The sequence below is a fragment of the Pseudophryne corroboree genome, unplaced genomic scaffold (assembly GCF_028390025.1).
Source record: "Pseudophryne corroboree isolate aPseCor3 unplaced genomic scaffold, aPseCor3.hap2 scaffold_350, whole genome shotgun sequence".
NCBI lineage: Eukaryota > Metazoa > Chordata > Amphibia > Anura > Myobatrachidae > Pseudophryne > Pseudophryne corroboree.
The window spans coordinates 91,760-119,406 of record NW_026970011.1 but is presented as its reverse complement, the minus strand read 5'-3'; the positions used below and the strand labels follow the sequence as shown (position 1 = coordinate 119,406).

Here is a 27,647-nt window from a genome sequence, read left to right as displayed (position 1 = left end):
AGGGAACTCTCATCTGGGGACAACAACTGCAGGGAGAACACATATTTTCAGATGAACATGGGAGGGCAGAAGGCTGCCTAAAACTGAAGCACCCCCAAACAACAAACCAAATGCAACTACTAGTGCAAGCATTCCTGGGGGAAGGCCTGCAGCAGATGGATTTGCATATGGTGATGTCATCCAAGCAGTGGGTCAAAGTTGGCTTCAACCCTCGTCTGCATATGAAAAGAAAAAAGGGGTGTGCAGGGCATGGCGGCCTTTTGCGGCGCTTGGATGACCCCTAGTTCGCATTAAACACCTCCACCCTCCTTCGGTGTGGGGCTCATGTTGGCTATGTCCCAGCCCCTGAAGCATTCAAGCTGATTTCTTGCAGCAGCTGGGCACTGTAACAGCTCCAGAGCTGCTCTGTAAAGCAAGTAAAAGGGTGTGGGCCCTGCAGCACTACCTGTAGTTTGCATTGTGCGTTGGAAGGCACAAAGTAAGCAGACGGGAGAAGTCAGGATAGTGCACAAGGGTATAGAAGGGAGGGGCTCAAGAAAAAAGAAGTGGAAACAGACAGCAAACTAGGCTGGAGAGAGACCTGAGACAAAGAGATCTGAATTATATGAGAGCCGACCAGGGGAAACACAAATTATGCAGTCAAGTTTCCCACATTTGGGGAAATCGCAGGGGCAGCACACCCAGAGTGCAATGGGTGAGCCTTGCCCCGGGAGAAGCATCTTCATGATCATAGTATCTCACCTGGCAGGTAAGTAGGAGTTGGGCTAGAGCTGGGGAGGGTCGCTGCTCGGGCACCCCCCTGTCAAGTGAAGGAGATCCAACTGAGGCAGCACAAGGGAACTCTCGAAAGAAGAACAAGGCTAGAGGAAGATCTGAGACAAAGAAATCTGACTTTTACCCGAGCTGACCAGAGGAAAGCACAAACACAGTCCCCCACTACCACAAATAATGCAGTTGAGTTTCCCACATTTGGGGAAATCACAGGGGTCAGCATACCCAGAATGCAATGAATGAACCTAACCCTGGGAGAACAATCTTCATGACCATGGTATCTCCTATGCAAAATAAGTATGATTTGGGATAGGGCTGGGGAGGGCCGCTGCTCAGGCACATCTCTGTCAAGTAAAGGAGATTCAACTGAGGCAGCACAAGGGAACTCTCATCTGGGGACAACAACTGCAGGGAGAACACATATTTTCAGATGAACATGGGAGGGCAGAAGGCTGCCTAATACTGAAGCACCCCCAAACAACAAACCAAATGCAACAACTAGTGCAAGCATTCCTGGGGGAAGGCCTGCAGCAGATGGATTTGAATATGGTGATGTCATCCAAGCAGTGGGTCAAAGTTGGCTTCAACCCTCGTCTGCATATGAAAAGAATAAAGGGGTGTGCAGGGCATGGCGGCCTTTTGCGGCGCTTGGATGACCCCTAGTTCACATTAAACACCTCCACCCTCCTTCGGTGTGGGGCTCATGTTGGCTATGCCCCAGCCCCTGGAGCATTCAAGCTGATTTCTTGCAGCAGCTGGGCACTGTAACAGCTCCAGAGCTGCTCTGTAAAGCAAGTAAAAGGGTGTGGGCCCTGCAGCACTACCTGTAGTTTGCATTGTGCGTTGGAAGGCACAAAGTAAGCAGACGGGAGAAGTCAGGATAGTGCACAAGGGTATAGAAGGGAGGGGCTCAAGAAAAAGTAGTGGAAACAGACAGCAAACTAGGCTGGAGAGAGACCTGAGACAAAGAGATCTGAATTATATGAGAGCCGACCAGGGGAAACACAAATTATGCAGTCAAGTTTCCCACATTTGGGGAAATCGCAGGGGCAGCACACCCAGAGTGCAATGGGTGAGCCTTGCCCTGGGAGAAGCATCTTCATGATCATAGTATCTCACCTGGCAGGTAAGTAGGAGTTGGGCTAGAGCTGGGGAGGGTCGCTGCTCGGGCACCCCCCTGTCAAGTGAAGGAGATCCAACTGAGGCAGCACAAGGGAACTCTCGAAAGAAGAACAAGGCTAGAGGAAGATCTGAGACAAAGAAATCTGACTTTTACCAGAGCTGACCAGAGGAAAGCACAAACACAGTCCCCCACTACCACAAATAATGCAGTTGAGTTTCCCACATTTGGGGAAATCACAGGGGTCAGCATACCCAGAATGCAATGAATGAACCTAACCCTGGGAGAACAATCTTCATGACCATGGTATCTCCTATGCAAAATAAGTATGATTTGGGATAGGGCTGGGGAGGGCCGCTGCTCAGGCACATCTCTCTTTTGCAAAGAGCTAGGCATTGGAAAATTCAGGGCTATAACGTGCAGATGAAGAACTAACAGTAGGATTTAAAATTTTCATTCTAGTATCTTTCGTTTGGGAGAAAAATGCAAAGGTACAATACAGCTTTTCCTTGCCGATATCTCTCTTTTGCAAAGAGATAGGCATTGGAAAATTCAGGGCTATAACGTGTAGATGAAGCACTAACAGGAGGCTTTAAAATTTTCATTCTAGTGTCTTTCGTTTGGGAGAAAAATGCAAAGGTACAATACAGTTTTTCCTTGCCGATATCTCTCTTTTGCAAAGAGATAGGCATTGGAAAATTCAGGGCTATAACGTGTAGATGAAGCACTAATAGGAGGCTTTAAAATTTTCATTCTAGTGTCCTTCGTTTGGGAGAAAAATGCAAAGGTACAATACAGCTTTTCCTTGCTGATATCTCTCTTTTGCAAAGAGATAGGCATTGGAAAATTCAGGGCTATAACGTGTAGATGAAGCACTAACAGGAGGCTTTAAATTTTTCATTCTAGTGTCCTTCGTTTGGGAGAAAAATGCAAAGGTACAATACAGCTTTTCCTTGCCGATATCTCTCTTTTGCAAAGATATAGGCATTGGAAAATTCAGGGCTATAACGTGTAGATGAAGCACTAACAGGAGGCTTTAAAATTTTCATTCTAGTGTCTTTCGTTTGGGAGAAAAATGCAAAGGTACAATACAGCTTTTCCTTGCCGATATCTCTCTTTTGCAAAGAGATAGGCATTGGAAAATTCAGGGCTATAACGTGTAGATGAAGCACTAACAGTAGGCTTTAACATTTTCATTCTAGTGTCTTTCGTTTGGGAGAAAAATGCAAAGGTACAATACAGCTTTTCCTTGCCGATATCTCTCTTTTGCAAAGAGCTAGGCATTGGAAAATTCAGGGCTATAACGTGTAGATGAAGCACTAACAGTAGGCTTTAACATTTTCATTCTAGTGTCTTTCGTTTGGGAGAAAAATGCAAAGGTACAATACAGCTTTTCCTTGCCGATATCTCTCTTTTGCAAAGAGATAGGCATTGGAAATTTCAGGGCTATAACGTGTAGATGAAGCACTAACAGGAGGCTTTAAAATTTTCATTCTAGTGTCTTTCGTTTGGGAGAAAAATGCAAAAGTACAATGCAGCTTTTCCTTGCCGATATCTCTCTTTTGCAAAGAGATAGGCATTGGAAAATGCAGGGCTATAACGTGTAGATGAAGCACTATCAGGAGGCTTTAAAATTTTCATTCTAGTGTCTTTCGTTTGGGAGAAAAATGCAAAAGTACATTACACTTTTCCTTGCCGATATCTGTCTTTTGCAAAGAGATAGGCATTGGAAAATTCAGGGCTATAACGTGTAGATGAAGCACTAATAGGAGGCTTTAAAATTTTCATTCTAGTGTCCTTCGTTTGGGAGAAAAATGCAAAGGTACAATACAGCTTTTCCTTGCCGATATCTCTCTTTTGCAAAGAGATAGGCATTGAAAAATTCAGGGCTATAACGTGTAGATGAAGCACTAATAGGAGGCTTTAAAATTTTCATTCTAGTGTCTTTCGTTTGGGAGAAAAATGCAAAGGTACAATACAGCTTTTCCTTGCCGATATCTCTCTTTTGCAAAGAGCTAGGCATTGGAAAATTCAGGGTTATAACGTGTAGATGAAGCACTAACAGGAGGCTTTAAAATTTTCATTCTAGTGTCTTTCGTTTGGGAGAAAAATGCAAAGGTACAATACAGCATTTCCTTGCCGATATCTCTCTTTTGCAAAGAGATAGGCATTGGAAAATTCAGGGCTATAACGTGTAGATGAAGCACTAACAGGAGGCTTTAAAATTTTCATTCTAGTGTCTTTCGTTTGGGAGAAAAATGCAAAAGTACAATGCAGCTTTTCCTTGCCGATATCTCTCTTTTGCAAAGAGATAGGCATTGGAAAATGCAGGGCTATAACGTGTAGATGAAGCACTAACAGGAGGCTTTAAAATTTTCATTCTAGTGTCTTTCGTTTGGGAGAAAAATGCAAAGGTACAATACAGCATTTCCTTGCCGATATCTCTCTTTTGCAAAGAGATAGGCATTGGAAAATTCAGGGCTATTACGTGTAGATGAAGCACTAACAGGAGGCTTTAAAATTTTCATTCTAGTGTCTTTCGTTTGGGAGAAAAATGCAAAAGTACAATGCAGCTTTTCCTTGCCGATATCTCTCTTTTGCAAAGAGATAGGCATTGGAAAATGCAGGGCTATAACGTGTAGATGAAGCACTAACAGGAGGCTTTAAAATTTTCATTCTAGTGTCTTTCGTTTGGGAGAAAAATGCAAAGGTACAATACAGCATTTCCTTGCCGATATCTCTCTTTTGCAAAGAGATAGGCATTGGAAAATTCAGGGCTATAACGTGTAGATGAAGCACTAACAGGAGGCTTTAAAATTTTCATTCTAGTGTCCTTCGTTTGGGAGAAAAATGCAAAGGTACAATACAGCTTTTCCTTGCCGATATCTCTCTTTTGCAAAGAGATAGGCATTGGAAAATTCAGGGCTATAACGTGTAGATGAAGCACTAACAGGAGGCTTTAACATTTTCATTCTAGTGTCTTTCGTTTGGGAGAAAAATGCAAAAGTACAATACACTTTTCCTTGCCGATATCTCTCTTTTGCAAAGAGATAGGCATTGGAAAATTCAGGGCTATAACGTGTAGATGAAGCACTAATAGGAGGCTTTAAAATTTTCATTCTAGTGTCCTTCGTTTGGGAGAAAAATGCAAAGGTACAATACAGCTTTTCCTTGCCGATATCTCTCTTTTGCAAAGAGATAGGCATTGGAAAATTCAGGGCTATAACGTGTAGATGAAGCACTAACAGGAGGCTTTAAAATTTTCATTCTAGTGTCTTTCGTTTGGGAGAAAAATGCAAAGGTACAATACAGCTTTTCCTTGCCGATATCTCTCTTTTGCAAAGAGCTAGGCATTGGAAAATTCAGGGCTATAACGTGTAGATGAAGCACTAACAGTAGGCTTTAAAATTTTCATTCTAGTGTCTTTCGTTTGGGAGAAAAATGCAAAGGTACAATACAGTTTTTCCTTGCCGATATCTCTCTTTTGCAAAGAGATAGGCATTGGAAAATTCAGGGCTATAACGTGTAGATGAAGCACTAATAGGAGGCTTTAAAATTTTCATTCTAGTGTCCTTCGTTTGGGAGAAAAATGCAAAGGTACAATACAGCTTTTCCTTGCCGATATCTCTCTTTTGCAAAGAGCTAGGCATTGGAAAATTCAGGGCTATAACGTGTAGATGAAGCACTAACAGGAGGCTTTAAAATTTTCATTCTAGTGTCTTTCGTTTGGGAGAAAAATGCAAAGGTACAATACAGCTTTTCCTTGCCGATATCTCTCTTTTGCAAAGAGCTAGGCATTGGAAAATTCAGGGCTATAACGTGTAGATGAAGCACTAACAGTAGGCTTTAACATTTTCATTCTAGTGTCTTTCGTTTGGGAGAAAAATGCAAAGGTACAATACAGTTTTTCCTTGCCGATATCTCTCTTTTGCAAAGAGATAGGCATTGGAAATTTCAGGGCTAAAACGTGTAGATGAAGCACTAACAGGAGGCTTTAAAATTTTCATTCTAGTGTCTTTCGTTTGGGAGAAAAATGCAAAAGTACAATGCAGCTTTTCCTTGCCGATATCTCTCTTTTGCAAAGAGATAGGCATTGGAAAATGCAGGGCTATAACGTGTAGATGAAGCACTAACAGTAGGCTTTAAAATTTTCATTCTAGTGTCTTTCGTTTGGGAGAAAAATGCAAAAGTACAATGCAGCTTTTCCTTGCCGATATCTCTCTTTTGCAAAGAGATAGGCATTGGAAAATGCAGGGCTATAACGTGTAGATGAAGCACTAACAGGAGGCTTTAAAATTTTCATTCTAGTGTCTTTCGTTTGGGAGAAAAATGCAAAGGTACAATACAGCATTTCCTTGCCGATATCTCTCTTTTGCAAAGAGATAGGCATTGGAAAATTCAGGGCTATTACGTGTAGATGAAGCACTAACAGGAGGCTTTAAAATTTTCATTCTAGTGTCTTTCGTTTGGGAGAAAAATGCAAAAGTACAATGCAGCTTTTCCTTGCCGATATCTCTCTTTTGCAAAGAGATAGGCATTGGAAAATGCAGGGCTATAACGTGTAGATGAAGCACTAACAGAAGGCTTTAAAATTTTCATTCTAGTGTCTTTCGTTTGGGAGAAAAATGCAAAGGTACAATACAGCATTTCCTTGCCGATATCTCTCTTTTGCAAAGAGATAGGCATTGGAAAATTCAGGGCTATAACGTGTAGATGAAGCACTAACAGGAGGCTTTAAAATTTTCATTCTAGTGTCTTTCGTTTGGGAGAAAAATGCAAAGGTACAATACAGTTTTTCCTTGCCGATATCTCTCTTTTGCAAAGAGATAGGCATTGGAAAATTCAGGGCTATAACGTGTAGATGAAGCGCTAACAGGAGGCTTTAAAATTTTCATTCTAGTGTCCTTCGTTTGGGAGAAAAATGCAAAGGTACAATACAGCTTTTCCTTGCCAATATCTCTCTTTTGCAAAGAGCTAGGCATTGGAAAATTCAGGGCTATACCGTGTAGATGAAGCACTAACAGGAGGCTTTTAAATCTTCATTCTAGTGTCCATCGTTTGGGAGAAAAATGCAAAGGTACAATACAGCTTTTCCTTGCCGATATCTCTCTTTTGCAAAGAGATAGGCATTGGAAAATTCAGGGCTATAACGTGTAGATGAAGCACTAACAGGAGGCTTTAACATTTTCATTCTAGTGTCTTTCGTTTGGGAGAAAAATGCAAAGGTACAATACAGCATTTCCTTGCCGATATCTCTCTTTTGCAAAGAGATAGGCATTGGAAAATTCAGGGCTATAACGTGTAGATGAAGCACTAACAGGAGGCTTTAAAATTTTCATTCTAGTGTCTTTCGTTTGGGAGAAAAATGCAAAGGTACAATACAGTTTTTCCTTGCCGATATCTCTCTTTTGCAAAGAGCTAGGCATTGGAAAATTAAGGGCTATAACGTGTAGATGAAGCACTAACAGGAGGCTTTAAAATTTTCATTCTAGTGTCTTTCGTTTGGGAGAAAAATGCAAAGGTACAATACAGCTTTTCCTTGCCGATATCTCTCTTTTGCAAAGAGATAGGCATTGGAAAATTCAGGGCTATAACGTGTAGATGAAGCACTAACAGGAGGCTTTAAAATTTTCATTCTAGTGTCTTTCGTTTGGGAGAAAAATGCAAAAGTACAATGCAGCTTTTCCTTGCCGATATCTCTCTTTTGCAAAGAGATAGGCATTGGAAAATGCAGGGCTATAACGTGTAGATGAAGCACTAACAGGAGGCTTTAAAATTTTCATTCTAGTGTCTTTCGTTTGGGAGAAAAATGCAAAAGTACAATGCAGCTTTTCCTTGCCGATATCTCTCTTTTGCAAAGAGATAGGCATTGGAAAATGCAGGGCTATAACGTGTAGATGAAGCACTAACAGGAGGCTTTAAAATTTTCATTCTAGTGTCTTTCGTTTGGGAGAAAAATGCAAAGGTACAATACAGCATTTCCTTGCCGATATCTCTCTTTTGCAAAGAGATAGGCATTGGAAAATTCAGGGCTATTACGTGTAGATGAAGCACTAACAGGAGGCTTTAAAATTTTCATTCTAGTGTCTTTCGTTTGGGAGAAAAATGCAAAAGTACAATGCAGCTTTTCCTTGCCGATATCTCTCTTTTGCAAAGAGATAGGCATTGGAAAATGCAGGGCTATAACGTGTAGATGAAGCACTAACAGAAGGCTTTAAAATTTTCATTCTAGTGTCTTTCGTTTGAGAGAAAAATGCAAAGGTACAATACAGCATTTCCTTGCCGATATCTCTCTTTTGCAAAGAGATAGGCATTGGAAAATTCAGGGCTATAACGTGTAGATGAAGCACTAACAGGAGGCTTTAAAATTTTCATTCTAGTGTCTTTCGTTTGGGAGAAAAATGCAAAGGTACAATACAGTTTTTCCTTGCCGATATCTCTCTTTTGCAAAGAGATAGGCATTGGAAAATTCAGGGCTATAACGTGTAGATGAAGCACTAACAGGAGGCTTTAAAATTTTCATTCTAGTGTCCTTCGTTTGGGAGAAAAATGCAAAGGTACAATACAGCTTTTCCTTGCCAATATCTCTCTTTTGCAAAGAGCTAGGCATTGGAAAATTCAGGGCTATACCGTGTAGATGAAGCACTAACAGGAGGCTTTTAAATCTTCATTCTAGTGTCCATCGTTTGGGAGAAAAATGCAAAGGTACAATACAGCTTTTCCTTGCCGATATCTCTCTTTTGCAAAGAGATAGGCATTGGAAAATTCAGGGCTATAACGTGTAGATGAAGCACTAACAGGAGGCTTTAAAATTTTCATTCTAGTGTCTTTCGTTTGGGAGAAAAATGCAAAGGTACAATACAGTTTTTCCTTGCCGATATCTCTCTTTTGCAAAGAGATAGGCATTGGAAAATTCAGGGCTATAACGTGTAGATGAAGCACTAATAGGAGGCTTTAAAATTTTCATTCTATTGTCCTTCGTTTGGGAGAAAAATGCAAAGGTACAATACAGCTTTTCCTTGCCGATATCTCTCTTTTGCAAAGAGATAGGCATTGGAAAATTCAGGGCTATAACGTGTAGATGAAGCACTAACAGGAGGCTTTAAAATTTTCATTCTAGTGTCTTTCGTTTGGGAGAAAAATGCAAAGGTACAATACAGCTTTTGCTTGCCGATATCTCTCTTTTGCAAAGAGCTAGGCATTGGAAAATTCAGGGCTATAACGTGTAGATGAAGCACTAACAGTAGGCTTTAACATTTTCATTCTAGTGTCTTTCGTTTGGGAGAAAAATGCAAAGGCACAATACAGCTTTTCCTTGCCGATATCTCTCTTTTGCAAAGAGATAGGCATTGGAAAATTCAGGGCTATAACGTGTAGATGAAGCACTAACAGGAGGCTTTAAAATTTTCATTCTAGTGTCTTTCGTTTGGGAGAAAAATGCAAAAGTACAATGCAGCTTTTCCTTGCCGATATCTCTCTTTTGCAAAGAGATAGGCATTGGAAAATGCAGGGCTATAACGTGTAGATGAAGCACTAACAGGAGGCTTTAAAATTTTCATTCTAGTGTCTTTCGTTTGGGAGAAAAATGCAAAAGTACAATGCAGCTTTTCCTTGCCGATATCTCTCTTTTGCAAAGAGATAGGCATTGGAAAATGCAGGGCTATAACGTGTAGATGAAGCACTAACAGGAGGCTTTAAAATTTTCATTCTAGTGTCTTTCGTTTGGGAGAAAAATGCAAAGGTACAATACAGCATTTCCTTGCCGATATCTCTCTTTTGCAAAGAGATAGGCATTGGAAAATTCAGGGCTATTACGTGTAGATGAAGCACTAACAGGAGGCTTTAAAATTTTCATTCTAGTGTCTTTCGTTTGGGAGAAAAATGCAAAAGTACAATGCAGCTTTTCCTTGCCGATATCTCTCTTTTGCAAAGAGATAGGCATTGGAAAATGCAGGGCTATAACGTGTAGATGAAGCACTAACAGAAGGCTTTAAAATTTTCATTCTAGTGTCTTTCGTTTGGGAGAAAAATGCAAAGGTACAATACAGCATTTCCTTGCCGATATCTCTCTTTTGCAAAGAGATAGGCATTGGAAAATTCAGGGCTATAACGTGTAGATGAAGCACTAACAGGAGGCTTTAAAATTTTCATTCTAGTGTCTTTCGTTTGGGAGAAAAATGCAAAGGTACAATACAGTTTTTCCTTGCCGATATCTCTCTTTTGCAAAGAGATAGGCATTGGAAAATTCAGGGCTATAACGTGTAGATGAAGCACTAACAGGAGGCTTTAAAATTTTCATTCTAGTGTCCTTCGTTTGGGAGAAAAATGCAAAGGTACAATACAGCTTTTCCTTGCCAATATCTCTCTTTTGCAAAGAGCTAGGCATTGGAAAATTCAGGGATATACCGTGTAGATGAAGCACTAACAGGAGGCTTTTAAATCTTCATTCTAGTGTCTTTCGTTTGGGAGAAAAATGCAAAGGTACAATACAGTTTTTCCTTGCCGATATCTCTCTTTTGCAAAGAGATAGGCATTGGAAAATTCAGGGCTATAACGTGTAGATGAAGCACTAATAGGAGGCTTTAAAATTTTCATTCTATTGTCCTTCGTTTGGGAGAAAAATGCAAAGGTACAATACAGCTTTTCCTTGCCGATATCTCTCTTTTGCAAAGAGATAGGCATTGGAAAATTCAGGGCTATAACGTGTAGATGAAGCACTAACAGGAGGCTTTAAAATTTTCATTCTAGTGTCTTTCGTTTGGGAGAAAAATGCAAAGGTACAATACAGCTTTTCCTTGCCGATATCTCTCTTTTGCAAAGAGCTAGGCATTGGAAAATTCAGGGATATAACGTGTAGATGAAGCACTAACAGTAGGCTTTAACATTGTCATTCTAGTGTCTTTCGTTTGGGAGAAAAATGCAAAAGTACAATGCAGCTTTTCCTTGCCGATATCTCTCTTTTGCAAAGAGATAGGCATTGGAAAATTCAGGGCTATAACGTGTAGATGAAGCACTAACAGGAGGCTTTAAAATTTTCATTCTAGTGTCTTTCGTTTGGGAGAAAAATGCAAAAGTACAATGCAGCTTTTCCTTGCCGATATCTCTCTTTTGCAAAGAGATAGGCATTGGAAAATGCAGGGCTATAACGTGTAGATGAAGCACTAACAGGAGGCTTTAAAATTTTCATTCTAGTGTCTTTCGTTTGGGAGAAAAATGCAAAAGTACAATACACTTTTCCTTGCCGATATCTCTCTTTTGCAAAGAGATAGGCATTGGAAAATTCAGGGCTATAACGTGTAGATGAAGCACTAACAGGAGGCTTTAAAATTTTAATTCTAGTGTCCTTCGTTTGGGAGAAAAATGCAAAGGTACAATACAGCTTTTCCTTGCCAATATCTCTCTTTTGCAAAGAGCTAGGCATTGGAAAATTCAGGGCTATACCGTGTAGATGAAGCACTAACAGGAGGCTTTTAAATTTTCATTCTATGCCCCAGCCCCTGAAGCATTCAAGCTGATTTCTTGCAGCAGCTGGGCACTGTAACAGCTCCAGAGCTGCTCTGTAAGGCAAGTAAAAGGGTGTGGGCCCTGCAGCACTACCTGTAGTTTGCATTGTGCATTGGAAGGCACAAAGTAAGCAGACGGGAGGAGAAGTCAGGATAGTGCACAAGGGTATAGAAGGGAGCGGCTGAAGAAAAGAGAAGTGGAAACAGACAGCAAACTAGGCTGGAGAGAGACCTGAGACAAAGAGATCTGAATTATACGAGAGCCGACCAGGGGAAACACAAATAATGCAGTCAAGTTTCCCACATTTGGGGAAATCGCAGGAGCAGCACACCCAGAGTACAATGGGTGAGCCTTGCCCTGGGAGAAGCACCTTCATGATCATAGTATCTCACCTGGCAGGTAAGTAGGAGTTGGGCTAGAGCTGGGGAGGGTCGCTGCTCGGGTACCCCCCTGTAAAGTGAAGGAGATCCAACTGAGGCAGCACAAGGGAACTCTCGAAAGAAGAACAAGGCTAAAGGAAAATCTGAGACAAAGAAATCTGACTTTTACCAGAGCTGACCAGAGAAAAGCACAAACACAGTCTCCCACTACCACAAATAATGCAGTCAAGTTTCCCACATTTGGGGAAATCACAGGGGTCAGCATACCCAAAATGCAATGAATGAACCTCACCCTGGGAGAAAAATCTTCATGACCATGGTATCTCCTATGCAAAATAAGTATGATTTGGAATAGGGCTGGGGAGGGCCGCTGCTCATGCACATCTCTGTCAAGTAAAGGAGATTCAACTGAGGCAGCAAAAGGGAACTCTCATCTGGGGACAACAACTGCAGGGAGAACATATATTTTCAGATGAACATGGGAGGGCAGAAGGCTGCCTAATACTGAAGCACCCCCAAACAACAAACCAAATGCAACAACTAGTGCAAGCATTCCTGGGGGAAGGCCTGCCGCAGATGGATTTGCATATGGTGATGTCATCCAAGCAGTGGGTCAAAGTTGGCTTCAACCCTCGTCTGCATATGAAAAGAGAAAAGGGGCGTGCAGGGCATGGTGGCCTTTTGCGGCGCTTGGCTGACCCCTAGTTTGCATTAAACACCTCCACCCTCCTTTGGTGTGGGGCTCATGTTGGCTATGCCCCAGCCCCTGAAGCATTCAAGCTGATTTCTTGCAGCAGCTGGGCACTGTAACAGCTCCAGAGCTGCTCTGTAAGGCAAGTAAAAGGGTGTGGGCCCTGCAGCACTACCTGTAGTTCGCATTGTGCGTTGGAAGGCACAAAGTAAGCAGACAGGAGGAGAAGTCAGGATAGTGCGCAAGGGCATAGAAGGGAGCGGCTCAAGAAAAGAGAAGTGGAAACAGACAGCAAACTAGGCTGGAGAGAGACCTGAGACAAAGAGATCTGAATTATACGAGAGCCGACCAGGGGAAACACAAATTATGCAGTCAAGTTTCCCACATTTGGGGAAATCGCAGGAGCAGCACACCCAGAGTGCAATGGGTGAGCCTTGCCCTGGGAGAAGCACCTTCATGATCATAGTATCTCACCTGGCAGGTAAGTAGGAGTTGGGCTAGAGCTGGGGAGGGTCGCTGCTCGGGTACCCCCCTGTAAAGTGAAGGAGATCCAACTGAGGCAGCACAAGGGAACTCTCGAAAGAAGAACAAGGCAATAGGAAAATCTGAGACAAAGAAATCTGACTTTTACCAGAGCTGACCAGAGGAAAGCACAAACACAGTCCCCCACTACCACAAATAATGCAGTTGAGTTTCCCACATTTGGGGAAATCACAGGGGTCAGCATACCCAAAATGCAATGAATGAACCTCACCCTGGGAGAACAATCTTCATGACCATGGTATCTCCTATGCAAAATAAGTATGATTTGGAATAGGGCTGGGGAGGGCCGCTGCTCATGCACATCTCTGTCAAGTAAAGGAGATTCAACTGAGGCAGCACAAGGGAACTCTCATCTGGGGACAACAACTGCAGGGAGAACACATATTTTCAGATGAACATGGGAGGGCAGAAGGCTGCCTAATACTGAAGCACCCCCAAACAACAAACCAAATGCAACAACTAGTGCAAGCATTCCTGGGGGAAGTTCTGCAGAAGACGGATTTGCATACGGTGATGTCATCCAAGCAGTGGGTCAAAGTTGGCTTCAACCCTCATCTGCATATGAAAAGAGAAAAGGGGCGTGCAGGGCATGGCGGCCTTTTGCGGTGCTTGGATGACCCCTAGTTCGCATTAAACACCTCCACCCTCCTTTGGTGTGGGGCTCATGTTGGCCATGCCCCATCCCCTGAAGCATTCAAGCAGATTTCTTGCAGCAGCTGGGCACTGTAACAGCTCCAGAGCTGCTCTGTAAGGCAAGTAAAAGGGTGTGGGCCCTGCAGCACTACCTGTAGTTTGCATTGTGCATTGGAAGGCACAAAGTAAGCAGACGGGATGAGAAGTCAGGATAGTGCACAAGGGTATAGAAGGGAGCGGCTGAAGAAAAGAGAAGTGGAAACAGACAGCAAACTAGGCTGGAGAGAGACCTGAGACAAAGAGATCTGAATTATACGAGAGCCGACGAGGGGAAACACAAATTATGCAGTCAAGTTTCCCACATTTGGGGAAATCGCAGGGGCAGCACACCCAGAGTGCAATGGGTGAGCCTTGCCCTGGGAGAAGCACCTTCATGATCATAGTATCTCACCTGGCAGGTAAGTAGGAGTTGGGCTAGAGCTGGGGAGGGTCTCTGCTCGGGCACCCCCCTGTCAAGTGAAGGAGATCCAACTGAGGCAGCACAAGGGAACTCTCAAAAGAAGAACAAGGCTCTGAAACAAAGAAATCTGACTTTTACCAGAGCTGACCAGAGGAAAACACAAACACAGTCCCCCACTACCACAAATAAAGCAGTCGAGTTTCCCACATTTGGGGAAATCACAGGGGTCAGCATACCCAGAATGCAATGAATGAACCTCACCCTGGGAGAATAATCTTCATGACCATGGTATCTCCTATGCAAAATAAGTATGATTTGGGATAGAGCTGGGGAGGGCCGCTGCTCAGGCACATCTCTGTCAAGTTAAGGAGATTCAACTGAGGCAGCACAAGGGAACTCTCATCTGGGGACAACAACTGCAGGGAGAACACATATTTTCAGATGAACATGGGAGGGCAGAAGGCTGCCTAATACTGAAGCACCCCCAAACAACAAACCAAATGCAACAACTAGTGCAAGCATTCCTGGGGGAAGGCCTGCCGCAGATGGATTTGCATATGGTGATGTCATCCAAGCAGTGGGTCAAAGTTGGCTTCAACCCTCGTCTGCATATGAAAACAGAAAAGGGGAGTGCAGGGCATGGTGGCCTTTTGCGGCGCTTGTCTGACCCCTAGTTTGCATTAAACACCTCCACCCTCCTTCGGTGTGGGGCTCATGTTGGCTATGCCCCAGCCCCTGAAGCATTCAAGCTGATTTCTTGCAGCAGCTTGGCACTGTAACAGCTCCAGAGCTGCTCTGTAAGGCAAGTAAAAGGGTGTGGGCCCTGCAGCACTACCTGTAGTTTGCATTGTGCATTGGAAGGCACAAAGTAAGCAGACGGGAGGAGAAGTCAGGATAGTGCACAAGGGTATAGAAGGGAGCGGCTGAAGAAAAGAGAAGTGGAAACAGACAGCAAACTAGGCTGGAGAGAGACCTGAGACAAAGAGATCTGAATTATACGAGAGCCGACCAGGGGAAACACAAATTATGCAGTCAAGTTTCCCACATTTGGGGAAATCGCAGGAGCAGCACACCCAGAGTACAATGGGTGAGCCTTGCCCTGGGAGAAGCACCTTCATGATCATAGTATCTCACCTGGCAGGTAAGTAGGAGTTGGGCTAGAGCTGGGGAGGGTCGCTGCTCGGGTACCCCCCTGTAAAGTGAAGGAGATCCAACTGAGGCAGCACAAGGGAACTCTCGAAAGAAGAACAAGGCTAAAGGAAAATCTGAGACAAAGAAATCTGACTTTTACCAGAGCTAACAAGAGGAAAGCACAAACACAGTCTCCCACTACCACAAATAATGCAGTCAAGTTTCCCACATTTGGGGAAATCACAGGGGTCAGCATACCCAAAATGCAATGAATGAACCTCACCCTGGGAGAAAAATCTTCATGACCATGGTATCTCCTATGCAAAATAAGTATGATTTGGAATAGGGCTGGGGAGGGCCGCTGCTCATGCACATCTCTGTCAAGTAAAGGAGATTCAACTGAGGCAGCACAAGGGAACTCTCATCTTGGGACAACAACTGCAGGGAGAACATATATTTTCAGATGAACATGGGAGGGCAGAAGGCTGCCTAATACTGAAGCACCCCCAAACAACAAACCAAATGCAACAACTAGTGCAAGCATTCCTGGGGGAAGGCCTGCCGCAGATGGATTTGCATATGGTGATGTCATCCAAGCAGTGGGTCAAAGTTGGCTTCAACCCTCGTCTGCATATGAAAAGAGAAAAGGGGCATGCAGGGCATGGTGGCCTTTTGCGGCGCTTGGCTGACCCCTAGTTTGCATTAAACACCTCCACCCTCCTTTGGTGTGGGGCTCATGTTGGCTATGCCCCAGCCCCTGAAGCATTCAAGCTGATTTCTTGCAGCAGCTGGGCACTGTAACAGCTCCAGAGCTGCTCTGTAAGGCAAGTAAAAGGGTCTGGGCCCTGCAGCACTACCTGTAGATCGCATTGTGCGTTGGAAGGCACAAAGTAAGCAGACAGGAGGAGAAGTCAGGATAGTGCGCAAGGGCATAGAAGGGAGCGGCTCAAGAAAAGAGAAGTGGAAACAGACAGCAAACTAGGCTGGAGAGAGACCTGAGACAAAGAGATCTGAATTATACGAGAGCCGACCAGGGGAAACACAAATTATACAGTCAAGTTTCCCACATTTGGGGAAATCGCAGGAGCAGCACACCCAGAGTGCAATGGGTGAGCCTTGCCCTGGGAGAAGCACCTTCATGATCATAGTATCTCACCTGGCAGGTAAGTAGGAGTTGGGCTAGAGCTGGGGAGGGTCGCTGCTCGGGTACCCCCCTGTAAAGTGAAGGAGATCCAACTAAGGCAGCACAAGGGAACTCTCGAAAGAAGAACAAGGCTAGAGGAAAATCTGAGACAAAGAAATCTGACTTTTACCAGAGCTGACCAGAGGAAAGCACAAACACAGTCCCCCACTACCACAAATAATGCAGTTGAGTTTCCCACATTTGGGGAAATCACAGGGGTCAGCATTCCCAAAATGCAATGAATGAACCTCACCCTGGGAGAAAAATCTTCATGACCATGGTATCTCCTATGCAAAATAAGTATGATTTGGAATAGGGATGGGGAGGGCCGCTGCTCATGCACATCTCTGTCAAGTAAAGGAGATTTAACTGAGGCAGCACAAGGGAACTCTCATCTGGGGACAACAACTGCAGGGAGAACACATATTTTCAGATGAACATGGGAGGGCAGAAGGCTGCCTAATACTGAAGCACCCCCAAACAACAAACCAAATGCAACAACTAGTGCAAGCATTCCTGGGGGAAGTTCTGCAGAAGACGGATTTGCATACGTTGATGTCATCCAAGCAGTGGGTCAAAGTTGGCTTCAACCCTCATCTGCATATGAAAAGAGAAAAGGGGCGTGCAGGGCATGGCGGCCTTTTGCGGTGCTTGGATGACCCCTAGTTCGCATTAAACACCTCCACCCTCCTTTGGTGTGGGGCTCATGTTGGCCATGCCCCTTCCCCTGAAGCATTCAAGCTGATTTCTTGCAGCAGCTGGGCACTGTAACAGCTCCAGAGCTGCTCTGTAAGGCAAGTAAAAGGGTGTGGGCCCTGCAGCACTACCTGTAGTTTGCATTGTGCATTGGAAGGCACAAAGTAAGCAGACGGGAGGAGAAGTCAGGATAGTGCACAAGGGTATAGAAGGGAGCGGCTGAAGAAAAGAGAAGTGGAAACAGACAGCAAACTAGGCTGGAGAGAGACCTGAGACAAAGAGATCTGAATTATACGAGAGCCGACCAGGGGAAACACAAATTATGCAGTCAAGTTTCCCACATTTGGGGAAATCGCAGGGGCAGCACACCCAGAGTGCAATGGGTGAGCCTTGCCCTGGGAGAAGCACCTTCATGATCATAGTATCTCACCTGGCAGGTAAGTAGGAGTTGGGCTAGAGCTGGGGAGGGTCGCTGCTCGGGTTCCCCCCTGTGAAGTGAAGGAGATCCAACTGAGGCAGCACCAGGGAACTCTCGAAAGAAGAACAAGGCTAGAGGAAGATCTGAGACAAAGAAATCTGACTTTTACCAGAGCTGACCAGAGGAAAGCACAAACACAGTCTCCCACTACCACAAATAATGCAGTCAAGTTTCCCACATTTGGGGAAATCACAGGGGTCAGCATACTCAAAATGCAATGAATGAACCTCACCCTGGGAGAAAAATCTTCATGACCATGGTATCTCCTATGCAAAATAAGTATGATTTGGAATAGGGCTGGGGAGGGCCGCTGCTCATGCACATCTCTGTCAAGTAAAGGAGATTCAACTGAGGCAGCACAAGGGAACTCTCATCTTGGGACAACAACTGCAGGGAGAACATATATTTTCAGATGAACATGGGAGGGCAGAAGACTGCCTAATACTGAAGCACCCCCAAACAACAAACCAAATGCAACAACTAGTGCAAGCATTCCTGGGGGAAGGCCTGCCGCAGATGGATTTGCATATGGTGATGTCATCCAAGCAGTGGGTCAAAGTTGGCTTCAACCCTCGTCTGCATATGAAAAGAGAAAAGGGGCGTGCAGGGCATGGTGGCCTTTTGGGGCGCTTGGCTGACCCCTAGTTTGCATTAAACACCTCCACCCTCCTTTGGTGTGGGGCTCATGTTGGCTATGCCCCAGCCCCTGAAGCATTCAAGCTGATTTCTTGCAGCAGCTGGGCACTGTAACAGCTCCAGAGCTGCTCTGTAAGGCAAGTAAAAGGGTGTGGGCCCTGCAGCACTACCTGTAGTTCGCATTGTGCGTTGGAAGGCACAAAGTAAGCAGACAGGAGGAGAAGTCAGGATAGTGCGCAAGGGTATAGAAGGGAGCGGCTCAAGAAAAGAGAAGTGGAAACAGACAGCAAACTAGGCTGGAGAGAGACCTGAGACAAAGAGATCTGAATTATACGAGAGCCGACCAGGGGAAACACAAATTATACAGTCAAGTTTCCCACATTTGGGGAAATCGCAGGAGCAGCACACCCAGAGTGCAATGGGTGAGCCTTGCCCTGGGAGAAGCACCTTCATGATCATAGTATCTCACCTGGCAGGTAAGTAGGAGTTGGGCTAGAGCTGGGGAGGGTCGCTGCTCGGGTACCCCCCTGTAAAGTGAAGGAGATCCAACTAAGGCAGCACAAGGGAACTCTCGAAAGAAGAACAAGGCTAGAGGAAAATCTGAGACAAAGAAATCTGACTTTTACCAGAGCTGACCAGAGGAAAGCACAAACACAGTCCCCCACTACCACAAATAATGCAGTTGAGTTTCCCACATTTGGGGAAATCACAGGGGTCAGCATACCCAAAATGCAATGAATGAACCTCACCCTGGGAGAAAAATCTTCATGACCATGGTATCTCCTATGCAAAATAAGTATGATTTGGAAAAGGCCTGGGGAGGGCCGCTGCTCATGCACATCTCTGTCAAGTAAAGGAGATTTAACTGAGGCAGCACAAGGGAACTCTCATCTGGGGACAACAACTGCAGGGAGAACACATATTTTCAGATGAACATGGGAGGGCAGAAGGCTGCCTAATACTGAAGCACCCCCAAACAACAAACCAAATGCAACAACTAGTGCAAGCATTCCTGGGGGAAGTTCTGCAGAAGACGGATTTGCATACGGTGATGTCATCCAAGCAGTGGGTCAAAGTTGGCTTCAACCCTCATCTGCATATGAAAAGAGAAAAGGGGCGTGCAGGGCATGGTGGCCTTTTGCGGTGCTTGGATGACCCCTAGTTCGCATTAAACACCTCCACCCTCCTTTGGTGTGGGGCTCATGTTGGCCATGCCCCATCCCCTGAAGCATTCAAGCTGATTTCTTGCAGCAGCTGGGCACTGTAACAGCTCCAGAGCTGCTCTGTAAGGCAAGTAAAAGGGTGTTGGCCCTGCAGCACTACCTGTAGTTTGCATTGTGCATTGGAAGGCACAAAGTAAGCAGACGGGAGGAGAAGTCAGGATAGTGCACAAGGGTATAGAAGGGAGCGGCTGAAGAAAAGAGAAGTGGAAACAGACAGCAAACTAGGCTGGAGAGAGACCTCAGACAAAGAGATCTGAATTATACGAGAGCCGACCAAGGGAAACACAAATTATGCAGTCAAGTTTCCCACATTTGGGGAAATTGCAGGGGCAGCACACCCAGAGTGCAATGGGTGAGCCTTGCCCTGGGAGAAGCACCTTCATGATCATAGTATCTCACCTGGCAGGTAAGTAGGAGTTGGGCTAGAGCTGGGGAGGGTCGCTGTTCGGGCACCCCCCTGTCAAGTGAAAGAGATCCAACTGAGGCAGCACAAGGGAACTCTCGAAAGAAGAACAAGGCTAGAGGAAGAGCTGAGACAAAGAAATCTGACTTTTTCCAGAGCTGGCCAGAGGAAAGCACAAACACAGTCCCCCACTACCACAAATAATGCAGTCGAGTTTCCCACATTTGGGGAAATCACAGGGGTCAGCATACCCAGAATGCAATGAATGAACCTCACCCTGGGAGAACAATCTTCATGACCACGGTATCGCCTATGCAAAATAAGTATGATTTGGGATAGGGCTGGGGAGGGCCGCTGCTCAGGCACATCTCTGTCAAGTAAAGGAGATTCAACTGAGGCAGCACAAGGGAACTCTCATCTGGGGACAACAACTGCAGGGAGAACACATATTTTCAGATGAACATGTGAGGGCAGAAGGCTGCCTAATACTGAAGCACCCCCAAACAACAAACCAAATGCAACAACTAGTGCAAGCATTCCTGGGGGAAGGCCTGCAGCAGATGGATTTGCATATGGTGATGTCATCCAAGCAGTGGGTCAAAGTTGGCTTCAACCCTCGTCTGCATATGAAAACAGAAAAGGGGCGTGCAGGGCATGGCGGCCTTTTGCAGCGCTTGGATGACCCCTAGTTTGCATTACACACCTCCTCCCTCCTTCGGTGTGGGGCTCATGTTGGCTATGCCCCAGCCCCTGAAGCATTCAAGCTGATTTCTTGCAGCAGCTGGGCACTGTAACTGCTCCAGAGCTACTCTGTAAGGCAAGTAAAAGGGTGTGGGCCCTGCAGCACTACCTGTAGTTCGCATTGTGCGTTGGAAGGCACGAAGTAAGCAGACGTGAGAAGTCAGGATAGTGCGCAAGGGCATAGAAGGGAGCGGCTCAAGAAAAGAGAAGTGGAAACAGACAGCAAACTAGGCTGGAGAGAGACCTGAGACAAAGAGATCTGAATTATACGAGAGCCGACGAGGGGAAACACAAATTATGCAGTCAAGTTTCCCACATTTGGGGAAATCGCAGGAGCAGCACACCCAGAGTGCAATGGTTGAGCCTTGCCCTGGGAGAAGCACCTTCATGATCATAGTATCTCACCTGGCAGGTAAGTAGGAGTTGGGCTAGAGCTGGGGAGGGTCGCTGCTCGGGTTCCCCCTGTGAAGTGAAGGAGATCCAACTGAAGCAGCACAAGGGAACTCTCGAAAGAAGAACAAGGCTAGAGGAAGATCTGAGACAAAGAAATCTGACTTTTACCAGAGCTGACCAGAGGAAAGCACAAACACAGTCCCCCACTACCACAAATAATGCAGTCGAGTTTCCCACATTTGGGAAAATCACAGGGGTCAGCATACCCAGAATGCAATGAATGAACCTCACCCTGGGAGAACAATCTTCATGACCATGGTATCTCCTATGCAAAATAAGTATGATTTGGGATAGGGCTGGTGAGGGCCGCTGCTCAGGCACATCTCTGTCAAGTAAAGGAGATTCAACTGAGGCAGCACAAGGGAACTCTCATCTGGGGACAACAACTGCAGGGAGACCACATCTTTTCAGATGAACATCGGAGGGCGGAAGGCTGCCTAATACTGAAGCACCATCAAATATCAAACCATGGCCCTCATTCCGAGTTGATCGCTCGCAAGGCGATTTTAGCAGAGTTACACACGCTAAGCCGCCGCCTACTGGGAGTGAATCTTAGCTTCTTAAAATTGCGACCGATGTATTCGCAATATTGCGATTACAAACTACTTAGCAGTTTCAGAGTAGCTTCAGACTTACTCGGCATCTGCGATCAGTTCAGTGCTTGTCGTTCCTGGTTTGACGTCACAAACACTCCCAGAGTTCGCCCAGACACTCCCCCGTTTCTCCGGCCACTCCTGCGTTTTTCCGGAAACTGTAGCGTTTTTTCCCACACGCCCATAAAACGGCCTGTTTCCGCCCAGTAACACCCATTTCCTGTCAATCACATTACGATCGCCGGAGCGAAGAAAAAGCCGTGAGTAAAAATACTTTCTTCATTGTAAAATTACTTGGCGCAGTCGCAGTGCGAATATTGCGCATGCGTACTAAGCAGAATTTCACTGCGATGCGATGAAATTTACAGAGCGAACGACTCGGAATGAGGGCCCATATGCAACAACTAGTACAAGCACTCCTGGGGGAAGGTCTGCAGCAGACGGATTTGCATACGGTGATGTTATCCAAGCAGTGGGCCAAAGTTGACTGGAACCCTCATCTGCATATGAAAAGAGAAAAGGGGCATGCAGGGCATGGCGGCCTTTTGCAGTGCTTGGATGACCCCTAGTTCGCATTAAACACCCCCACCCTCCTTTGGTGTGGGGCTCATGTTGGCCATGCCCCATCCCCTGATGCATTCAAGCTGATTTCTTGCAGCAGCTGGGCACTGTAACAGCTCCAGAGCTGTTCTGTAAGGCAAGTAAAAGGGTGTGGGCCCTGCAGCACCACCTGTTGCTCGCATTGTGCGTTGGAAGGCACAAATTAAGCAGACGGGAGGAGAAGTCAGGATAGTGCGCAAGGGCATTCTTTTCTCTTAGTCCGGGGGCAAGGCTTCAAAATGGGGTCTGAAACGGAGGAGACACATGGGGCGTGGTCACAGCAGCTTTTCTCTACAGTCTGCACCAGCAGGAGCCTACACCATTTTTTATGATCACGCTGAACTGCAGTGCGACTGCAATTACAGCATGGTCAAGAAGGGAGGCGTCATGCTGGGTGGCCATGCCCTGTCACTGTGCAGGAGCCAGCACCGCTCACACACTAGTCCCCGGGTGCAGCCCCCAACCCCCGGGACACCCGGAGCAACAAAATGTAGATTCAGGCCAGCAGGCCACGTCCCTACCTATGAAACCATGCCTCCTTTTTACCATTGCGCTGTTTATCTGCGCGCACTGCATTACAATCTCCCTCGCCACCTCTCTGGGTGTCACCAGTGATAGTGACACCTCTGCCATGCTTGTAGCAGCTGGTCCTAAGATCTACGCCTCAAGCCCTGAGTGTTTGCCCTTGTGACTTGTTGATCATCATAGCGAAGCAGATGCTTACAGAAAACTGCAGGGGCTTAGATTGAAAATAAAAAAAATTGATGGGTATAAGGTAGAGAGGAGCGGGTTCGGTTCTCCGAGAACCGAATTCCCCACGAACTCCACGTGGTTTACACTGGTCCGAGGCAGGCTCGGTTGTTCCCGCCTGACTCGGAAAACCTGAACAAGGGAAAATGTCATCATCCCGCTGTCAGATTCTCGTGAGATTCGGATTCCATATAAAGAGCTGCGCGTTGCTGCCATTTTTACTCGTGCATTGAAGAGAGAGCGGAGAGGACGTGGCTATGTTCTCTCAGTGGAAATCTCAATATCAGTGCTCAGTATCAGTGGTTACTTATTGCTGCTCAGTAATACTAGTAGTGTGTCTCTCCTGCTCAGTGTCAGTTCTCAGTAGTATCCTCATCAGTGCTCAGTATCACTGCTCATTGTATTGTGCTGCATTGTGGTGCTCAGCATACTACAGTACATTACTAATAGTCCAGTGCTGCATCTTGCTGCTCAGTGTCAGTTCTAGTATCCTCATCAGTGCTCACTATCACTGCTCATTGCATTGTGGTGTTCTGTATACTACAGTAACATAGTAATATAGTATATATAGAGGAGCGGGTTCGGTTCTCCGAGAACCGAATTCCAGACGAACTCCACGTGGTTTACACTGGTCCGAGGCAGGCTCGGTTGTTCCCGCCTGACTCGGAAAACCTGAACAAGGGAAAATGTCATCATCCCGCTGTCGGATTCTCGCGAGATTCGGATTCCATATAAAGAGCTGCGCGTTGCCGCCATTTTTACTCGTGCATTGAAGAGAGAGCGGAGAGGACGTGGCTATGTTCTCTCAGTGGAAATCTCAATATCAGTGCTCAGTATCAGTGGTTACTTATTGCTGCTCAGTAATACTAGTAGTGTGTCTCTCCTGCTCAGTGTCAGTTCTCAGTAGTATCCTCATAAGTGCTCAGTATCACTGCTCATTGTCTTGTGCTGCATTGTGGTGCTCAGCATACTACAGTACATTACTAATAGTCCAGTGCTGCATCTTGCTGCTCAGTGTCAGTTCTAGTATCCTCATCAGTGCTCACTATCACTGCTCATTACATTGTGGTGTTCTGTATACTACAGTAACATAGTAATATAGTAACATATGGTAACATAGTTTTTGAGGTTGAATAGAGGCAAATTGCCCATCGTGTTCAACCTGTTTTAAGTTGTGATGATTCTACATACTTGCTGAATAATGTTTTATGACTAGTTAGCTACTATAACTCATGTTACCCCCGGATTAACCATGTTGATATTTTAAGTATTATAACCTTGGATAGTTTTTTCATTCAGAAATGTATCCATTCCTTTTTTAAATCCAATTACAGAGTCCGCCATTACCACCTTCCCTGGCAGGGAATTCCACATCCTGATTGCTCTAACAGTGAAGATCATAGTATCTCACCTGGCAGGTAAGTAGGAGTTGGGCTAGAGCTGTGGAGGATTGCTGCTCGGGCACCCCCTGTCAAGTGAAGGAGATCCAACTGAGGCAGCACAAGGGAACTCTCGAAAGAAGAGCAAGGCTAGAGGAAGATCTGAGACAAAGAAATCTGACTTTTACCAGAGCTGACCAGAGGAAAGCACAAACACAGTCCCCCACTACCACAAATAATGCAGTCGAGTTTCCCACATTTGGGGAAATCACAGGGGTCAGCATACCCAGAGTGCAATGAATGAACCTCACCCTGGGAGAACAATCTTCATGACCATGGTATCTCCTATGCAAAATAAGTATGATTTGGGATAGGGCTGGGGAGGGCCGCTGCTCAGGCACATCTCTGTCAAGTAAAGGAGATTCAACTGAGGCAGCACAAGGGAACTCTCATCTGGGGACAACAACTGCAGGGAGAACACATATTTTCAGATGAACATGGGAGGGCAGAAGGCTGCCTAATACTGAAGCACCCCCAAACAACAAACCAAATGCAACTACTAGTGCAAGCATTCCTGGGGGAAGGCCTGCAGCAGACGGATTTGCAAATGGTGATGTCATCCAAGCAGTGGGTCAAAGTTGGCTTCTACCCTCGTCTGCATATGAAAATAAAAAAGGGGTGTGCAGGGCATGGCGGCCTTTTGCGGCGCTTGGATGACCCCTAGTTCGCCTTAAACACCTCCACCCTCCTTCGGTGTGGGGCTCATGTTGGCTATGCCCCAGCCCCTGAAGCATTCAAGCTGATTTCTTGCAGCAGCTGGGCACTGTAACAGCTCCAGAGCTGCTCTGTAAAGCAAGTAAAAGGGTGTGGGCCCTGCAGCACTACCTGTAGTTTGCATTGTGCGTTGGAAGGCACAAAGTAAGCAGACGGGGAAGTCAGGATAGTGCACAAGGGCATAGAAGGGAGCGGCTCAAGAAAAGAGAAGTGGAAACAGACAGCAAACTAGGCTGGAGAGAGACCTGAGACAAAGAGATCTGAATTATACGAGAGCCGACCAGAGGAAACACAAATTATGTAATCAAGTGTCCCACATTTGGGGAAATCGTAGGAGCAGCACACCCAGAGTGCATTGGGTGAGCCTTGCCCTGGGAGAAGCACCTTCATGATCATAGTATCTCACCTGGCAGGTAAGTAGGAGTTGGGCTAGAGCTGGGGAGGGTCGCTGCTCGGGTACCCCCCTGTCAAGTGAAGGAGATCCAACTGAGGCAGCACAAGGAAACTCTCGAAAAAAGAACAAGGCTAGATGAAGATCTGAGACATAGAAATCTGACTTTTACCAGAGCTGACCAGAGGAAAGCACAAACACAGTCCCCCACTACAACAAATAATGCAGTCGAGTTTCCCACATTTGGGGAAATCACAGGGGTCAGCATACCCAGAATGCAATGAATGAACCTCACCCTGGGAGAACAATCTTCATGATAATGGTATCTCCTATGCAAAATAAGTATGATTTGGGATAGGGCTGGGGAGGGCCGCTGCTCAGGCACATCTCTGTCAAGTAAAGGAGATTCAACTGAGGCAGCACAAGGGAACTCTCATCTGGGGACAACAACTGCAGGGAGAACACATATTTTCAGATGAAAATGGGAGAGCAGAAGGCTGCCTAATACTGAAGCACCCCCAAACAACAAACCAAATGCAACAACTAGTACAAGCATTCCTGGGAAAAGGTCTGCAGAAGACGGATTTGCATACGGTGATGTCATCCAAGCAGTGGGCCAAAGTTGGCTGGAACCCTCATCTGCATATGAAAAGAGAAAAGGGGTATGCAGGGCATGGCGGCCTTTTGCGGTGCTTGGATGACCCTTAGTTTGCATTAAACACCTCCACCCTCCGTCGGTGTGGGGCTCATGTTGGCTATGCCCCAGCCCCTGAAGCATTCAAGCTGATTTCTTGCAGCAGCTGGGCACTGTAACAGCTCCAGAGCTGCTCTGTAAGGCAAGTAAAAGGGTGTGGGCCCTGCAGCACTACCTGTAGTTTGCATTGTACATTGGAAGGCACAAAGTAAGCAGACAGGAGGAGATTTCAGGATAGTCCACAAGGGTATAGAAGGGAGGGGCTTAAGAAAAAAGAAGTGGAAACAGACAGCAAACTAGGCTGGAGAGAGACCTGAGACAAAGAGATCTGAATTATATGAGAGCCGACCAGGGGAAACACAAATTATGCAGTCAAGTTTCCCACATTTTGGGAAATCGCAGGGGCAGCACACCCAGAGTGCATTGGGTGAGCCTTGCCCTGGGAGAAGCACCTACATGATCATAGTATCTCACCTGGCAGGTAAGTAGGAGTTGGGCTAGAGCTGGGGAGGGTCGCTGCTCGGGCACCCCCCTGTCAAGTGAAGGAGATCCAACTGAGGCAGCACAAGGGAACTCTCGAAAGAAGAACAAGGCTAGAGGAAGATCTGAGACAAAGAAATCTGACTTTTACCAGAGCTGACCAGAGGAAAGCACAAACACAGTCCCCCACTACCACAAATAATGCAGTTGAGTTTCCCACATTTGGGGAAATCACAGGGGTCAGCATACCCAGAATGCAATGAATGAACCTAACCCTGGGAGAAAAATCTTCATGACCATGGTATCTCCTATGCAAAATAAGTATGATTTGGGATAGGGCTGGGGAGGGCCGCTGCTCAGGCACATCTCTGTCAAGTAAAGGAGATTCAACTGAGGCAGCACAAGGGAACTCTCATCTGGGGACAACAACTGCAGGGAGAACACATATTTTCAGATGAACATGGGAGGGCAGAAGGCTGCCTAATACTGAAGCACCCCCAAACAACAAACCAAATGCAACAACTAGTAAAAGCATTCCTGGGAGAAGGTCTGCAGAAGACGGATTTGCATACGGTGATGTCATCCAAGCAGTGGGCCAAAGTTGGCTGGAACCCTCATCTGCATATGAAAAGAGAATAAGGGTTATGCAGGGAATGGCGGCCTTTTGCGGCGCTTGGATGACCCCTAGTTCGCATTAAACACCTCCATTCTCCTTCGGTGTGGGGCTCATGTTGGCTATGCCCCAGCCCCTGAAGTATTCAAGCTGATTTCTTGCAGCAGCTGGGCACTGTAACAGCTCCAGAGCTGCTCTGTAAGGCAAGTAAAAGGGTGTGGGCTCTGCAGCACTACCTGTAGTTCGCATTGTGCGTTGGAAGGCACAAAGTAAGCAGACGGGAGAAGTCAGGATAGTGCGCAAGGGCATAGAAGGGAGCGGCTCAAG

At 45.8% G+C, this 27,647-nt stretch overlaps 22 non-coding genes and 5 pseudogenes across 22 annotated transcripts; all 27 read right to left on the bottom strand.

Annotated features, from left to right (window-relative positions):
* Positions 1-614: 614 nt before the first annotated feature.
* LOC135020583 (U1 spliceosomal RNA) lies at positions 615-756 on the bottom strand (annotated as a pseudogene).
* A 152-nt stretch (positions 757-908) lies between these two features.
* Positions 909-1,072, bottom strand: LOC135020752 (U1 spliceosomal RNA). The gene has a single exon (XR_010218106.1). It is a non-coding gene; the product is annotated as a U1 spliceosomal RNA (small nuclear RNA).
* Positions 1,073-1,763: 691 nt separating this feature from the next.
* On the bottom strand, positions 1,764-1,905 carry LOC135020547 (U1 spliceosomal RNA; annotated as a pseudogene).
* Positions 1,906-2,057: 152 nt separating this feature from the next.
* Positions 2,058-2,221, bottom strand: LOC135020751 (U1 spliceosomal RNA). Its single transcript, XR_010218105.1, has one exon. It is a non-coding gene; the product is annotated as a U1 spliceosomal RNA (small nuclear RNA).
* Positions 2,222-11,639: 9,418 nt separating this feature from the next.
* Positions 11,640-11,802, bottom strand: LOC135020622 (U1 spliceosomal RNA). The gene has a single exon (XR_010218010.1). It is a non-coding gene; the product is annotated as a U1 spliceosomal RNA (small nuclear RNA).
* A 152-nt stretch (positions 11,803-11,954) lies between these two features.
* LOC135020457 (U1 spliceosomal RNA) lies at positions 11,955-12,118 on the bottom strand. Its single transcript, XR_010217885.1, has one exon. It is a non-coding gene; the product is annotated as a U1 spliceosomal RNA (small nuclear RNA).
* Positions 12,119-12,792: 674 nt separating this feature from the next.
* On the bottom strand, positions 12,793-12,955 carry LOC135020531 (U1 spliceosomal RNA). The gene has a single exon (XR_010217955.1). It is a non-coding gene; the product is annotated as a U1 spliceosomal RNA (small nuclear RNA).
* Positions 12,956-13,107: 152 nt separating this feature from the next.
* Positions 13,108-13,271, bottom strand: LOC135020705 (U1 spliceosomal RNA). Its single transcript, XR_010218059.1, has one exon. It is a non-coding gene; the product is annotated as a U1 spliceosomal RNA (small nuclear RNA).
* Positions 13,272-13,972: 701 nt separating this feature from the next.
* On the bottom strand, positions 13,973-14,108 carry LOC135020542 (U1 spliceosomal RNA; annotated as a pseudogene).
* Positions 14,109-14,250: 142 nt separating this feature from the next.
* Positions 14,251-14,414, bottom strand: LOC135020441 (U1 spliceosomal RNA). Its single transcript, XR_010217869.1, has one exon. It is a non-coding gene; the product is annotated as a U1 spliceosomal RNA (small nuclear RNA).
* A 674-nt stretch (positions 14,415-15,088) lies between these two features.
* Positions 15,089-15,251, bottom strand: LOC135020559 (U1 spliceosomal RNA). Its single transcript, XR_010217973.1, has one exon. It is a non-coding gene; the product is annotated as a U1 spliceosomal RNA (small nuclear RNA).
* A 152-nt stretch (positions 15,252-15,403) lies between these two features.
* On the bottom strand, positions 15,404-15,567 carry LOC135020465 (U1 spliceosomal RNA). Its single transcript, XR_010217893.1, has one exon. It is a non-coding gene; the product is annotated as a U1 spliceosomal RNA (small nuclear RNA).
* Positions 15,568-16,241: 674 nt separating this feature from the next.
* Positions 16,242-16,404, bottom strand: LOC135020525 (U1 spliceosomal RNA). The gene has a single exon (XR_010217949.1). It is a non-coding gene; the product is annotated as a U1 spliceosomal RNA (small nuclear RNA).
* Positions 16,405-16,556: 152 nt separating this feature from the next.
* LOC135020398 (U1 spliceosomal RNA) lies at positions 16,557-16,720 on the bottom strand. The gene has a single exon (XR_010217827.1). It is a non-coding gene; the product is annotated as a U1 spliceosomal RNA (small nuclear RNA).
* A 674-nt stretch (positions 16,721-17,394) lies between these two features.
* LOC135020506 (U1 spliceosomal RNA) lies at positions 17,395-17,557 on the bottom strand. Its single transcript, XR_010217931.1, has one exon. It is a non-coding gene; the product is annotated as a U1 spliceosomal RNA (small nuclear RNA).
* Positions 17,558-17,709: 152 nt separating this feature from the next.
* LOC135020456 (U1 spliceosomal RNA) lies at positions 17,710-17,873 on the bottom strand. Its single transcript, XR_010217884.1, has one exon. It is a non-coding gene; the product is annotated as a U1 spliceosomal RNA (small nuclear RNA).
* A 674-nt stretch (positions 17,874-18,547) lies between these two features.
* Positions 18,548-18,710, bottom strand: LOC135020522 (U1 spliceosomal RNA). Its single transcript, XR_010217947.1, has one exon. It is a non-coding gene; the product is annotated as a U1 spliceosomal RNA (small nuclear RNA).
* A 152-nt stretch (positions 18,711-18,862) lies between these two features.
* LOC135020652 (U1 spliceosomal RNA) lies at positions 18,863-19,026 on the bottom strand. The gene has a single exon (XR_010218033.1). It is a non-coding gene; the product is annotated as a U1 spliceosomal RNA (small nuclear RNA).
* Positions 19,027-19,700: 674 nt separating this feature from the next.
* LOC135020500 (U1 spliceosomal RNA) lies at positions 19,701-19,863 on the bottom strand. Its single transcript, XR_010217925.1, has one exon. It is a non-coding gene; the product is annotated as a U1 spliceosomal RNA (small nuclear RNA).
* A 152-nt stretch (positions 19,864-20,015) lies between these two features.
* On the bottom strand, positions 20,016-20,179 carry LOC135020430 (U1 spliceosomal RNA). The gene has a single exon (XR_010217858.1). It is a non-coding gene; the product is annotated as a U1 spliceosomal RNA (small nuclear RNA).
* A 698-nt stretch (positions 20,180-20,877) lies between these two features.
* LOC135020611 (U1 spliceosomal RNA) lies at positions 20,878-21,013 on the bottom strand (annotated as a pseudogene).
* A 151-nt stretch (positions 21,014-21,164) lies between these two features.
* LOC135020453 (U1 spliceosomal RNA) lies at positions 21,165-21,328 on the bottom strand. Its single transcript, XR_010217881.1, has one exon. It is a non-coding gene; the product is annotated as a U1 spliceosomal RNA (small nuclear RNA).
* A 3,238-nt stretch (positions 21,329-24,566) lies between these two features.
* LOC135020355 (U1 spliceosomal RNA) lies at positions 24,567-24,730 on the bottom strand. The gene has a single exon (XR_010217786.1). It is a non-coding gene; the product is annotated as a U1 spliceosomal RNA (small nuclear RNA).
* Positions 24,731-25,400: 670 nt separating this feature from the next.
* On the bottom strand, positions 25,401-25,563 carry LOC135020678 (U1 spliceosomal RNA). Its single transcript, XR_010218043.1, has one exon. It is a non-coding gene; the product is annotated as a U1 spliceosomal RNA (small nuclear RNA).
* A 152-nt stretch (positions 25,564-25,715) lies between these two features.
* On the bottom strand, positions 25,716-25,879 carry LOC135020403 (U1 spliceosomal RNA). The gene has a single exon (XR_010217831.1). It is a non-coding gene; the product is annotated as a U1 spliceosomal RNA (small nuclear RNA).
* Positions 25,880-26,574: 695 nt separating this feature from the next.
* Positions 26,575-26,716, bottom strand: LOC135020668 (U1 spliceosomal RNA; annotated as a pseudogene).
* Positions 26,717-26,868: 152 nt separating this feature from the next.
* Positions 26,869-27,032, bottom strand: LOC135020426 (U1 spliceosomal RNA). The gene has a single exon (XR_010217854.1). It is a non-coding gene; the product is annotated as a U1 spliceosomal RNA (small nuclear RNA).
* Between the last annotated feature and the right edge of the window lie 615 nt (positions 27,033-27,647).